We start from the raw sequence: 14,164 nt of genomic DNA, 5'->3' as shown, positions 1-14,164 counted from the left end.
AAGAAAAAAATATATTGGGCCTTGGAGAATTTTGTCTTTAGTATTGGTGGACAGGAGATATGTAGTAAGAAAAGCAGAGAATAAGGTGAAAGCTGTTGAAGACACAGGGACAATATTAAGATATGCATTAACCAAGGATAATTTGAGGATTCTTATGTTGAATCAAGTTGTAAGTCAATGCCAATTCAAACACTAAACCAACATATAGGGAATGTTGGTACTATTTTGTCTCTTTATAAGAAATGAAGATAGTGAGATGAGTGCTTATCTTATGTCATACAGCTATTCTGATTCTAGAATTTCTGCTTTTTCTCTCTATTTAAACCACCTTGTTGCTCCTAAATTCATAGTAAAAATATTGAATTTGAAATAGTGCCTAAAATTACATCAACATCGGGCTTTTAAAACTCCTAAGCAAATCAGACTAGTAGCTGATTTTGTTCTGATTTAAAATTATTTGTGAAGTTATTTTTGCTTAAGAGTGTTGACTGTTTTACAATTATGTGACTTATAATACATGAATTTAATTCTCACCTCTTAATAAATAGGAGTTCTTATAGATGGTCATTGTTTCGATGAGAAATTTAAAAAGTGAGAGTGAAACTAAAATATTCTTTCACCTCAAAGTATTTTTTCTCAGTGGAAACACAAAATCCATTTGAATAAAGTATACTTAACCTAGAATTCTGCTTACCATATATTCCTAGAGAGAAGAGATTCATTCACTGCTATCTGGAATGTCTTTCTTTTGAAGATATCAAATGCCTCTGCTGAATAATAAAGAAAAGAACAGAAATAAAACATAAAATATATTGTTTAGATTTATTGTGCTCCAGTAGTTTCTTCTAGAGTAGAATTGATTATTTTAAGAAAGTTAATCACTTACAAATTAAATATGATTTTAATCAAACATCTGTAAGAGTCAAAGAGTAATTGGAAGGCAAGATTTGAAGGAGAAAATAACTAGAAATTTATTATTTTAGGTCTTTTACTTTAAAATGTCAATGTGTTTGTCTTAACTAAGCTTTTTGGAAATCATTAAGTTTATTTGACTAGGTCTGAAGTGATCATATATTTGGAATTTAAAAGAATATTCAAATTGTATACTTTTAGCAAAGAACTTAGTATTTTCATATAATGGCAGTTATAAACATGCAATAGAATAATACCTAAATACGCAGATTATTATTCTTCAGGAAAATTTCTAAATATAAATTTTATTAATTGTTCTCATTATTCCATTAATTGCCATATTTCTAATAATTACACATCCTTGTTAGTAGAGATTTAAGAGAAAAATAAAGATGTCAAAGGCTCTCAAGTAAAAGAATATTCTGAAGTGGAAGAAAATATTTGTTTATAATAAAAGAAGTTAAATTTCAGGCTAAATAAATGTAAGGACAATAAATATTACATAATTTTGTTACTTTAAATAATACTTAAAAGAATAACATACAGAGTTTGAGTTAAGATGGAGGAGTAGGTAACTCCTGTGTTCTCCTTCTCCCACGACCTCATCAAAATTACAACTAAACTACAGAATGACCATCATTGAGAATCACCTGAAGTCTAGCTGAATAGTGGTCCTATAACTAAGAATATTCAGAAGCCACATAGAGACTGTTAGGAATGGCAGAGATGCAGAATCAGCTGGTCTCACACCCACGTGTGGTGGTTAAAAGTCGGGAAGACTATCTCAGCTGTGAATGTCTCCCCTAAAGAGCAAGGAGTTCCAGGCTCCCTGGCACAGGGACAGAAAGAGACAACCCTATAACTTCTGGCTGAAAAAAACATCAGATATTGTGATTGAGTGAGACAGAAGGCTACTGGAGTCCCAGGGACTCCTCTTAAAGGGCTCATGCATGGACTTACTGATGGACTCACTCTGAACTCCAGCACTAGGGCAGCAACTCCAAAGGTGTCAGTGACCTACAGGGATGGACTAAATTGTATGGCTTCAAGGAGAGGGCTGGAGGGGCAGCTATCTTCCAGACAGAAGTGTTGGCAGAAGCCATTGCTCTTTTGTTGAGCCCTCCTATCACCCAGCCCTCACATACAGGCTGCCGCTATATCTGAGTCTCCATCACCTAGGTAACACTGTTTGCCCTGCTCTGGTGATTTTCTGAAACCCTACCCCACTCAACTTGTGGGCCCACCCAACCCACCTCCAGCGGCTTTTCCATAGAAACAGCCTGTCTTGGTTCATGCTGAGGACTTTCCTAAAATCTCCCAAAGGTTCACAAACCCCAAACAAGCAGCATCGGGCCTTGATGTGTCCCATACTTCTTGCTAGCAGCCCCAAGCCCAATGCTTGCTGCAGCCAGTTTCAGTTCACCGCTCAGCCTCTCCCAGGCACCTCCAAACACAGTGCAAGTGGCAACCATCTGCAAATCGCTTTGTAGCTCTTCTCAACAGCCCCAGGCAGGGCACAGGCAGCAGCTGAACTTGGACTGCAATAGAGCTCCTTCTAAGAGGCCCCATAACCAACACACCTAGTGGCCTGCTTCAGACCACAGACCTCAGACTTTCTTATCAGGTTTGGATTCACTAAGCATTTACAATCACATGAGCTAATTTCTTAAAATTAGCACTTAGAGCTACACCTGAACACTTTGCATGTCCTGCGATACTTCCTTAGGAGGTACATAATGTCACATAGTCCACTATTAATGAAACTACTTTACATCACGTGGTCAAGGTGGTGACTCCCATATCCATATAAAGGTATTTTTTCCCTGCCCATTGAATTTAGCAAGTGATAGGGAGTAGGGGTTGGGGGATGATATTTCAGCCTCAGTGAGTATTCTATTTATCAAAATTTCCTCTAATCATTTTAGTCTCTAGTGATTCCTTTTCTGAATTATTTTCCTTAGGGTTACAAAATGGTCATTCTCTAATTCTATCATTCCCTCTCCTTTTTACCTGGCATTTTAAAACTTCTGCTTAAGAAAAGAGAAAGAGAGCTTCATCTCATTATCCATGGTCTGAACTACACTTTCTCCAAGGGTTATGCTAACTGCTTAATTTTGCCTTTAATGACTAATTCTGAGGATAAGGAGTTAATGTAATAGTCTTCTCCTTGGTAGCATATCTCTCACTCTCTGACACCACATTGGGTTCATAGGCTTTTGTATATTTAATGGTTACAGTCAATTATATTAATTAATTTTTTTAATGCTCAAATTATTCCAAAACTGGCTCCTAGGTCCTTGTGACATGTTTCCATTCTTTGAGAGGTTGCTCATTTTCTGGCATAATAAGCTGTATCAGGTTCACTGTGTACTTTCCCTAAGCCAGTCCTAGAGCAGAGATTTTTCCAAAATAGTATTTAGAAACCACAATTTTGTCACAGGTGTTCTCATTGGATATTTTAAAAGTAATGTTTAAATTCATAGATAAACTAGCATGGACATAGGAGGTTTTGGAGACATCCAGAGAGGAAAGGAAACATTATGTTGACTTATAGCTTGAGTCTTTAATGAGACACAGACATGGAGAACAATCAAAATTACTGTTTAGAGAACTCTCAAAAGAGGAAAGTTGAATCAGAAACCACCACATAGAAGCTGGGATCCTGAAAGGCAGTGCACTCTGTGGTTGAATTAGAAAGGAGAAAATACACACACACACACACACACACACACACACACACACACACACAGAGACAGAGAGAGAGAGAGAGAGACATGGTAGAATATTTGCTTAGCCTGGCCATCAATCTATATTGAGCTAAATAGAAAAAAAAATTTCCCCTGAAATTTTCCTAAAATAAGTATACTTTTACTTTAAATTAAAAAGAAATTACTAATGCTACCTGCCTGGCCCCCCAAATCCATAAATCAAATATTAAGTGATCCTAAGTTGTTAGTGTCCACACTCATCTGCAGAAACCAGTACAAATCTTCCCTGAAGAAATTATTTTTAAACTTCAGCCTCACAAAATTCCCAAAATGAGGAAAGTAGTCGCCATGAGAGAAAGAGAGAGAGAGAGAAAGAGAGAGAGAGAGGACATTAGCAGGAAAAAAAAAAATGTTTAAGCCTGCAGAATAATACCTCGAAAACCACATTGGTTGATGTTATCAGGTAAAGAATATAAAATATAAGTAGGTTAAAGAAAAAAAAATGATAAAAGTATGATGCAGAACAAGAGATTTTCAAAAATGATCATTTCTAAAATAACACTTTTAGAAATGAAAAATACAAATATTAAACTGAGAGACTCATTAGATAGGCTAAACACTAATTTACCATTGATTGAAGGGAGAATTCATGAAGGAAAATATTGAATTTAATAGATCTCCCAGAATGTACCACAAAGTTGTAAAGAAATTAAAATATGAGAGAGGTTAGGAGATGTTGAGGATAAATTAAAAAATCACTATATCCCTATTCAGAGTTTCTAAGAAAAGAATAGAAAGAATGGTAACAGGCAATATTCAAGAATTTTCCAGAACCAATAAAGATACCAATTCACAGACTCAGAAAGTCCTATGAATTCCCAACAGGATTACTAAAAAGAAATGTACATCTAGACATAACACAGAAACTACAGTGGAACTACAGATCAATAGAGACTTTAAAATGTCAGAGAGAAAAGACTTTTTTTTTTTATGAAGGAACAACAAAACATCTGAATTCTCCAAAGCAAAAATAGAAGCGAGAAGATAGCTGGAAGAATATCTCCAAAGAAGCAAAAATAGATGCCAGCCAAAGCTATCATTTAGGAATGAAGGCGTAATACAGACATGTTTAGAAAACAACAACAACAAAATGAAGATGAAGTAAAGATGATGTTCAAACAAAAACCAAAAAACGTTACTAAGGGAACAATGAATATACTTAAAAAAATAAGTAAAATTGTTTCAGAAAAAACTAATCACTCATATACTTAAAAAAATTTTAAATATGCTATTAAATAACTCTTCAGTTAGTGCGTAAGTACTAAAAAGAATTAGGATAGTGATAATGTTACTATACATCAAAAAGTATTGGATGCAGTAAAGCTTTACTCAGGAATACCTATAGGCTCAACATTCTTATATTTGAAAAGGAAAAAACTTGACATTAATGAGGTAATATTCCAATTTAAAAGGCTAGAAAAAAAGAACAGTATAAATATAGAATATAGTTAAAAAAATAGAAGAAAAGAGGAAATAAAAATGATGGCTCTGAAATTTATAAAAATAAAAATAACAATATTTTTGTGTGAATAGTTCTTGGAGAAGATTAATAATCTGATTATCATTTGGTATGACTAATCAAGAAAAAGAATATGCACCAGAAATTTGAAATATATAAAACATTTAAGTTATTATAATAAATAAGTTTCAATGTACTTGGCTTCCAATGTAATTTGATGTGTTTTATTTTATGCATTTAAAAGTATTATTTCGTGAAGGGGTCCATAGGCTTCATGATGGAGGATCTGTCACACCTAGCTCTCATCTAATCTATTATTCACTAAGTATAAACCTATGTCTAAGGATCACCACATACTGGAGGAAAAACAATAGCATTCATGGCAAAAATCAAACTGAATAAACCAAAAAATTGACTTTATAGAAAATAAATACTTTAGGAACCAATATGAAAGTTAAAAATATTCTAATTAGTTTCCTCAGAGAAGTTTAAGAGGATATTGCATTCATAAAACAAGACTAGACTATTACAAAGAAAGGAACCACCAGAGAATAAGAGTCTGTGGAAATTAAAATCTTAATTGTGATTATAAAAGAAATCAGTTAATACAATGAATAAGAGAACAATCAAGCAAACCAAGCTAAGTATTGGAAAGATCATGTTTAAGAAAGTTCCCACAATGTAGAATATATATATATATATTAAAATTTAATTATATATTATATATAAAGTTATATATAAATAAATGAGTTATGTAGATATATATTTTTAATATATATTTTAACTCATGGAGGTTCAATTCCATATTGCCAATGTTAATCTAATAAGCATTCCAGGAAGGATTGATGATTGAAGAGAAAGAAATAATCAAAGAAATAACAGAAAAAAATTTAATTAAAAGAACCTGTGAGGAGTTGAGCTTGGTATGTATATAGCAGAAATTCACGTAGTAATATATTCTAGTGAAATTTCAGGGCTTCAAGAATAAGGATAAAACCTTCCCTAGAAAAGATAATAACAAAAATGATATGTACAACAAATAAAACTCAACTGATTTTTGTAAAATTGGGTGCTGAAAGACAATGGAAAATACTATTGAATTTGAGTGGAAAAATGATTTAAGTAATAATTTTACATCTAGTTATCTATTCATCAAGTTTAAGAAAATAAATACATTTTTAAGATATAAGGAAAGGGAAGGTTTAGATATCATCTCTACCCACCATGAATAGATGACACTTGGACTATTATGAAATAAGAGAAAGAAATGCAAGAGAAAAGAATGCCATAAGTGAAGAAGGCATTAGTCTGAGCATGAACTAAAAGAATGGTCCTCAACTCAGTATAAACATTAGAATACATCTGGAGTTTTTAAAAGTAATACTGTCCAAAGAGAGGAACATCTGGGTTGCTGGTGGTGTTCTATCTATGTTTCTACCTCAGAGTTATTAAATCAAAGAGTTGAGTCAAACTGTTGGCATTTGTTAAAAAGCTTCTAGGTTCATCGTTAGTTGCATCCAAAATTGAACCACTGCCTCCAGAAGAAGCTAAAATGAAAACAAATTAATATTTTTAACTGTTGATGCAGAAGGTTAATTTAATCATGTTTCTTAATTCATACCCCTCTTGTTTTATTCTTTCTTTAATTTATGCATTCCTTTACTGTCATCTCCTACTCCCATTTTCCATTCTGCCCCAGACCACCATGCTATTGTATTTAATGTATATCTTTTTACTTATATGTTTTTCATAAAATATAAATTGTGTATTCTTGTAATTTTAATTTACTTAAAATATATTATGTTCAATATCTTATTCTGTTACTTTAGACAGTTACTGCCTAATATGATAAATCGAGAAATAGAATAATTACAAAATCTATGACTATAATGCTTAGCACTAGAGTGAAGCACAAAGCAAAAACTGTTTTTTAATATTTAATTTTAGAGAATAGAACTGGGCAGAGAGATTTCATTTTATTAGACATTAATTTTCAAGAGAACTTTTTCAGAAAGATCTAATCCTTTTATTTTTGAGGGCATCTATTACCATCATGGCACACTGCATAATATATGTTTAGTTATTATTTTTTGTAAAGTTTGAATTTAAATATTATAAATCTTTTTTGGTTTTATTAGTGTCATGTTTTAGACTAATTTTTATGCTGTGTTTAACACAGCAGAGCTTAATTTCAAAGTCCATGGAATGATTTTAGGCTCTTCTCTTGAATATGGAAAAAATTCTTTTCAAGTGATATCTCTGATTACATTGCTTTGTTACAAAGCTTAGCTTCCAACCAACAAATTTGTAATCTCTTGTAAGTAGCATGTTAAAAATGTGAATCTGTCACTAGACAAGTATAATTAGATCTGAAAAAATAGCACCTATTGTGCGTATGTACATACTTCAGCACGCACACTCTGAAATTCATTTAATTAAACATATCGAAATAGTAAAGCATATGTAAAAGCAGGTGAAAAAAATAAAAGATGTAGAAAGGTACAAACTTTGGGGGTATTTATAATATTCTGATTGCTCATGAGCATAAGTGGAATGATAAGGTAAATTCTTCCATTCCACAGACATGGATACCAAGAGAGGAAGAAGAGCTCACAGCTGCCATTGGGAGAGACAATCAGGGATGCCTTAGATGGTCAGACAATGAGCATCAAGCTGAACCCCCAATAAAAGGAAAAAGCAATTGTATATGGTCATTCTATTAGTGAGTTTCTTATTGAAACACCTTTATAACTGAAAATCAGTTAGACTTGTCAAGACCATGCTGTGATATGATATGGAAGATTAAATAGAAGAAAGTTTTCACCATGTGGAACAAAAATGCACATATCTGAAAACAGAATTTTGAATAAAATTTTACCAATTATTACTGAATTTTAGTAGTTCCCATTGGTGAAGAAATGAAGATGGTGTGCATCTTTTGAAGCTGTATTACTTTTTTAGCAGAAAAGTGAATTAGTCTAATTTATATTCACAGGACAGTTATAAGTTCACATACTGTACATACATAGACATAAAAGTCATGATCCATTTAAAAGAGTAATTTGGGGCAAGGTTGAATCTGATGACCCTATTATCAACCTGTACACCTTACAGTGTATATCTGATTACAGAGGAAAAAGAATAAAAGTTCACATATATCCTTCCTTATACCACATTATTTGATTTTATCCACTCAATAACCCTGAAAAATAAACAATACTAGAGTTGAGTACTTCCACATTACAGCTGAAGAAACCAAGAGTGAAATAAATCAGATGACTTGCTCAAGGTCTTATCGCTGGAGTCAGTGTGAGGCATGGAGCCAGGTCATCAGATTCAATATCATTCTGCTATATATTGAATCTTATGACTTCAAACAGCCACAGGTAGCTGCAGTTTTATATTCACTTACTTCTCTGCCTTTATACCCACATTATCCTTGATTAGAATATCCATACTGCAGAATAATTTTCCCCAAAGATGCCCATGTCTTAATCTCTAGAATTTCTGAATACGTTGTTTACATGACAAAAGAAAACTAGGTTGATAATCAACTGATTTTAAAACTGAGAGATCATCTTGAATTATCTAGATGAGTCCAGTGACATCACGAATGTCCTTAAAAAGGAAATAGGAAGGCAGACAATCAGAGGGCGTTGTAACTATGGAAGAATGGTCAGAGATGCAATATTGCTGGCTTTGAAGAGGGTGGAAGAGAGCCATGAGCCAAGAAAAGTGGGCAGCCTCTAGAAGCTAGAGGCAGCAAGGTAGTAGATTCTCCCCTAGAACTTCCAGAAATGCACACAGCCCATCCAACATCTTGATTTTAACCAGTGAGACTGGTTTTGAACTTTAGCTACAGAATCGTGAGATAAATTTGTGTTGTTTAAACGCATAAGTTTATGGTAATTTGTTACAGTAGCAGTAGAAAACTAATACATATACTTATTAGCTTACAGTGGCAAACACTTATTTCTTGCTCTGATTATCTGAGGTCAGTAAGCCAGCTGTGGCTCTGACAGGTTTTGCTCAGTTCTACTCTATGAGTTTTCTCATTGTAGAACCCAGTTCCAAGAAAGAAATACCATCTGGCTTATGGTCTTCTCAAGTAAAGGGTGGGCATGAAAGATGTAAGACCAAAACTAAATAAGTATATTCAAAGATTTTGCTCAGATGTGCAATATGTCACACATGACCAAAATGAAAGTAATGGAATGAAAAGGATATGGTTTACTTGGCAGAAGAAAAGGGAACGCGTGTAATTGGCAAATATATAATACAACTTGTCACAGATCTGAAGAACAGTGTATCAAGGCAATGAGAAGCTAAATTTTTCTATCCACCTTTTGCTAAGATAAAGTGACCATCTCTGAGAAAGTCAAAGCAATGTGTTATGGTAACTATTCTCCATGGTTCCTCAAAGAGACGGAGAGTGCCTGTTCTTAAGGAAAAATAATACAGAAAGATCTTAAACTACACGTGCTTTTACATCTCCAGCTTCAGGATTAAATAAACCTACAGACATTATTCTACACTTAAAACTTCCTTCCCTCTATATTATTTGTGCTCAATACACATTAATGTGCCAGAGACTGCCCTAAATACGGGATAGAGTAATTTGCTACAGAGAAGAATGAAACAAATAGGGGGAGGAGAGAGCTTATGAGACTGATCCAAGACAATGTTGCAAAGAAATTAAATGTGGTTTTGCCTTTGATACCAGCCTCATGGTTTGTATATTTATTTTCCTGGCAGTGCCTCTTTCCTTACACTAATCTCTAACATCAGGAACTCAGGCTATACCTTGTCTGTCTGTCCAGGCCCGTGGCACTGCCCCACCCTGTCTAGTATTCTTGCACTAACATCCAGCGTTCTCAAATATTTCATTCCTCTTTTGCTATTAAAACTAACAAGTCTTTTGTCCAAGTTCATAGGACTTTTTGAAGAATTGTGAACAATCTTAGTTGGTCCTTTCACCAATCCTCTCCACCACATCACATGCTCATCGGAGTCACTTACTAGCAGCATGGACTTCTATAGTGACAGACTAACTAAAAATGCAAACGTGTTTCCTAAAAAGATTACTACTTAACCTCCAGTAACAAGTCCACCCAAAAAACATTTATTAAGCTTGCAGTCCATCTGAGGTAGTGTGCAGGGAATACAAAGCCGAAGTTGCAGTTCCTCACATTTTTAGAAAGCAGACACCTATATAAACAAACATAGTAATTGCTGTGTGCTGGTGCAGGACCGGTTTGCCTTCTGATGCATGCCTCAGCCTTGACTGTTATCTATCCTCTGTATCATATTGGGCCAAGACCTACAGGATGTGTTTCTCAGGATGCTCTATCAGCTGGCTTTCTGCTAGATTCAGCCAAAGGTAGGTGCTACCTAGAGACTGTAGGTCATTTAAAAAAGGTAAAAAAAAATTTAATAAATGAAAACTGAGGCATGGAGAAATTATTAACTTGCTAAGATAACACAGTAGGTGGCAGAAGTGGAATTTAAAACTGGAACTAATCAATAAAGAGCCCTCTTTTTCACTCTCCTATATTTAACACAGTAACCTAATACCACCCAGTGCCACTTAGCAGAGCTGTGAGGAAGTGCAAAAGGGACAGACCGACAGGTATGTTCTAAGGGATGTCCAGGCATAGAGAAGATCTTAGAACATGCGGGAAGCAACACAGAACCTTCCTGTGCAGTGTCCTAAAATAGTCAACGAATGAGATAGAGAAAGGGAATTCAGATAGTGGCAGTGATGAGAAAATGGGGTAAATTAGAAGGAAGTGGCAGAGGGTGGGTTTCTAGGGCTCATCCTGGGTGGAGGTAAGGAAGAGTGAGATAAAAGCACGGAAGGAGAGCATGACACAAACGTTCTCAAGAAATCTTTCTAAGAGTTGGGAGACTCCACCAGCTTCACGTTTTGGGTAGAGCCCTTGGAACAGGTTTGTAGATGCCTCCTTCACGCCTTCATGCTCACCACTAGCTCAGTGATGGGAACTGCTGCAGAACAGGCACTTTTCTCTGAGTAGATATGCGTTATCAGCCCTCGCTGCAGTGACGAGTCCACAAAACAAAACAAAGGCACTCTGTGGGGTGACATAGAAACTAAAAATAAGCTAAGTCTTTATAGGTTATGTAGGCATTAGTTGAGAAAAAAACAACAAAATAAACACAAGAATAAGTGCATGTCTACTTATAGAAGACTAACATTATTGTCGTAGCCTTGTCTGTTCTCATAGCCTTACTTCTATTTCCCTGGGCATTTGTTCTCCTCCACCTTTCCTCTTGATCTGTAAAGGATGTTGAAAATGAATATGGTCATAAAAAATAGGTAATATCTGGATCAATGTAGTTCTGACTGACTAAGATATAATTAAAACAGGAAAGAAAGAAAAATTGTACATACTTATGTGTCCACATCCAATACAGCCAGGGGAAGTACATAGGCCTGAATTTGAGGGTCATGCTATTACTGAAAGAAAGCCATAAGAAACTCTACAAAATTTTACATATACACAAATGTATGAATAAGTAAAATGTATCAAAATCTGAAGCCCTGGCTGTGCACTATAAATTCTTTTGAGGGAGGAGTGTTGATTTGCACAAAACAAGCCTAAGCATTATGTTTAACCTCCTGGCTGGGCGCCTAGGCTGAGCAGACCAAATGCTGAAGGATCTTTTTTCTCTCTTATCCAGAGGTGGTTCCCACAGAGACCACAAGGAAAGCACAGGAGTGAGTTGATACAGATGGCTGTGCACCACCATTGCTTATCCTGGCTGTTAAATTAGTAGCTATAGCAAGCAGGAAAAGTGACTCTAGAAAAATCTTCATTCGTCCAACTGTTTTTCTGTAGCTGCAGTATGCCAAATAATGTGCCAGGCATTAGGGATATAATGGTGATCGAGTTAGGTATTGTCTTAGCTTAGAGGCCAATGAAGAAACTGAAGTTTAGAGAAATTATAGTTTCTAACTTGCCAGAAATCACACAGCTAGTTAAAGTGCAGCTGAGACTCACACCAGCTTCTGTCTGACCTTTAAGCTCATTCCCTCAAACACTACCCTATATGACTATTTCATTCCCTTTTTTCACTCTGAAATTTTCTCTCCTGTAAAATTTAGGGCAACAATTTGTGTGGGGCAGCTTGTCCAGGTGCCTACTGAATATTTCTTTAAATATCTGAAATTGAAGGTCCCTGGAACTGTGTATCCAGTTGCAATTTTGTCTTATCTGATGAGCAGTGTGGAGCTGGGTCTGCCAAGCCCTGGCCTGACTGAATTAATCAGCCTAAGGCTGTCCCAGGAAGCCAGCAATTCTGCAGTGACTTTCTCCATACAGATGGCCCCTTAGTCAGCTCTGAGAATGCAGAGAGAAGTCTGGCTTGGCGTTTCAGCAGCAGACTGGATGGACAAAGGCCTGGGTGGACACAGATGCCTAAGCAATTGTATGGAGTCTATTTCCTGTCATTTAAATCCAGTGTCATTTATTATTCAACTCCAAGTGTATTTTGGAGGTTCATTTTGTAGGGTATATGACACACATAGTAAATTGGTACGTATTATCTCAGTACATTTGCTGGAGGACAGGTGTTCACATCACAAGGACCAACAGCCCCATCGACAGTAATTGGTGCCTTGGCTGGCAGTCTGAGCCTAGAGGGCAAGGACTAAAAGTGCATGAAGAATGAACTAATAATCATTTCCACATGCAGCATAGAGTGTTTTACTTGAGGCTCTCAAAGCACATTTTAGTCATTCATTCACCCTCACTGCAACACTGCCTGGGCTTGCTATCATTTTCTTGCTGTAGCCAGGAAAACAAAAGCAAAGAAAGGCAGCCTAAATTCACAGGGGAAAACAACTGCAGGATGGGGATTAAAAACTCAGGAGGCCTGGATCTTTGTTCTCTCTCCTTGGAATGTTACCATTTCCATTTTCCTCTCATTTATTATTTAATGTCTTAGTTAAAATATTATTAAGGAACCTATATTGGTGAATTTAATTTTGTTCAGGTTAATTAATTTAAAAATGTTTGCAAGTCTGCATGGTGCACAAAATCATACTCAACACAAATTAAACAAACAAACAAGCAAACACACTTACAGTAACACGCAGATTGTACGATTAAATGTTTCTGCGTGAACCACGGGCAGTCAATCTGGGTAGGATGTAAAGATATGTTGGAAGTGCAGAAACTCCAGAGCCTAGATATTATCTTAACTACATATCTAATGTCATTTCAGAATACTCTGCATGTTAAATTCACTTAAAAATATGAAATTAAAAAACCCCGTCCTTGTGGGTTTTGCTAATAATGAGTAGGGAGAAAAATGGAACTTTTGCCCTGAAGCTCAGGTGAAAAGACATAATTAAAAATACTGCATGGAAACAGCGACTTCTACTTCCCAGGTGGCATTTACTTTCTGCATACTTACAAATAGCCATCTATAACAAAACCAACACTCAATTAAGCTCCTTCCACTTATAACAAATGCAGTTTTCTTTATCACCATTTGAGAAATTCCAAAGGATAAACTGAATTAATGGAGAAAGGGATTGACTGCCATCTTCTCTTTTCACAGGTAAGGTATGCAAACATGAAATAATTTAAGAGTCTTCTGACCTTTGGGAAATTAAATTTGATCAATAACATGATGAGAGTATACAAGGTCACTCTATACAGCCATGCAGGCAGTACACAGTATAACTCCAGAGAACCCCACATATTCCAAGCTGAGTGAGAATGGAGACCCTGGAGTTTAGCAGTAGTGACTCTGCACCCTGAGTGTTTTGGGAGGATAAATGCCCTTTATATTAAATCCAATTTATCTAATTAACTGCCTCAGCCTAAGCAGAGGATAAAATTATCTAAAACTCTTCATAGATAACAAGCAGTTGTCAGCATTTGACACAAATTCCAAGATATAATTAATAATTTCTACAATCATGATGTTTTCAATATAATTCTCATTTTAATCTAAAATAAAAGTGGAAAGAAAGGAAAAGAGAATCCTTAGAGCA

General features: G+C 35.4%; 1 protein-coding gene across 16 annotated transcripts in view; it reads right to left on the bottom strand.

Moving 5' to 3' along the window:
* Nucleotides 1–14,164, bottom strand: part of NOL4 (nucleolar protein 4) — a 438,717-nt gene that overhangs the window by 298,645 nt on the left and 125,908 nt on the right. For all 16 annotated transcript variants that reach the window (XM_039843577.1, XM_039843555.1, XM_039843540.1 and 13 more), the window contains one exon: nt 695–770. The gene's annotated coding sequence lies outside the window, so the exon portion shown is untranslated. The remainder of the gene's footprint in view (nt 1–694; nt 771–14,164) is intronic.

This window comes from Pteropus medius, unplaced genomic scaffold, assembly GCF_902729225.1.
Source record: "Pteropus medius unplaced genomic scaffold, Ma_sr-lr_union100, whole genome shotgun sequence".
In the NCBI taxonomy this organism is placed as follows: Eukaryota; Metazoa; Chordata; class Mammalia; order Chiroptera; family Pteropodidae; genus Pteropus; species Pteropus medius.
Note: the sequence above shows the minus strand (reverse complement) of the source record. Positions and strands in the feature narration are given on the sequence as shown.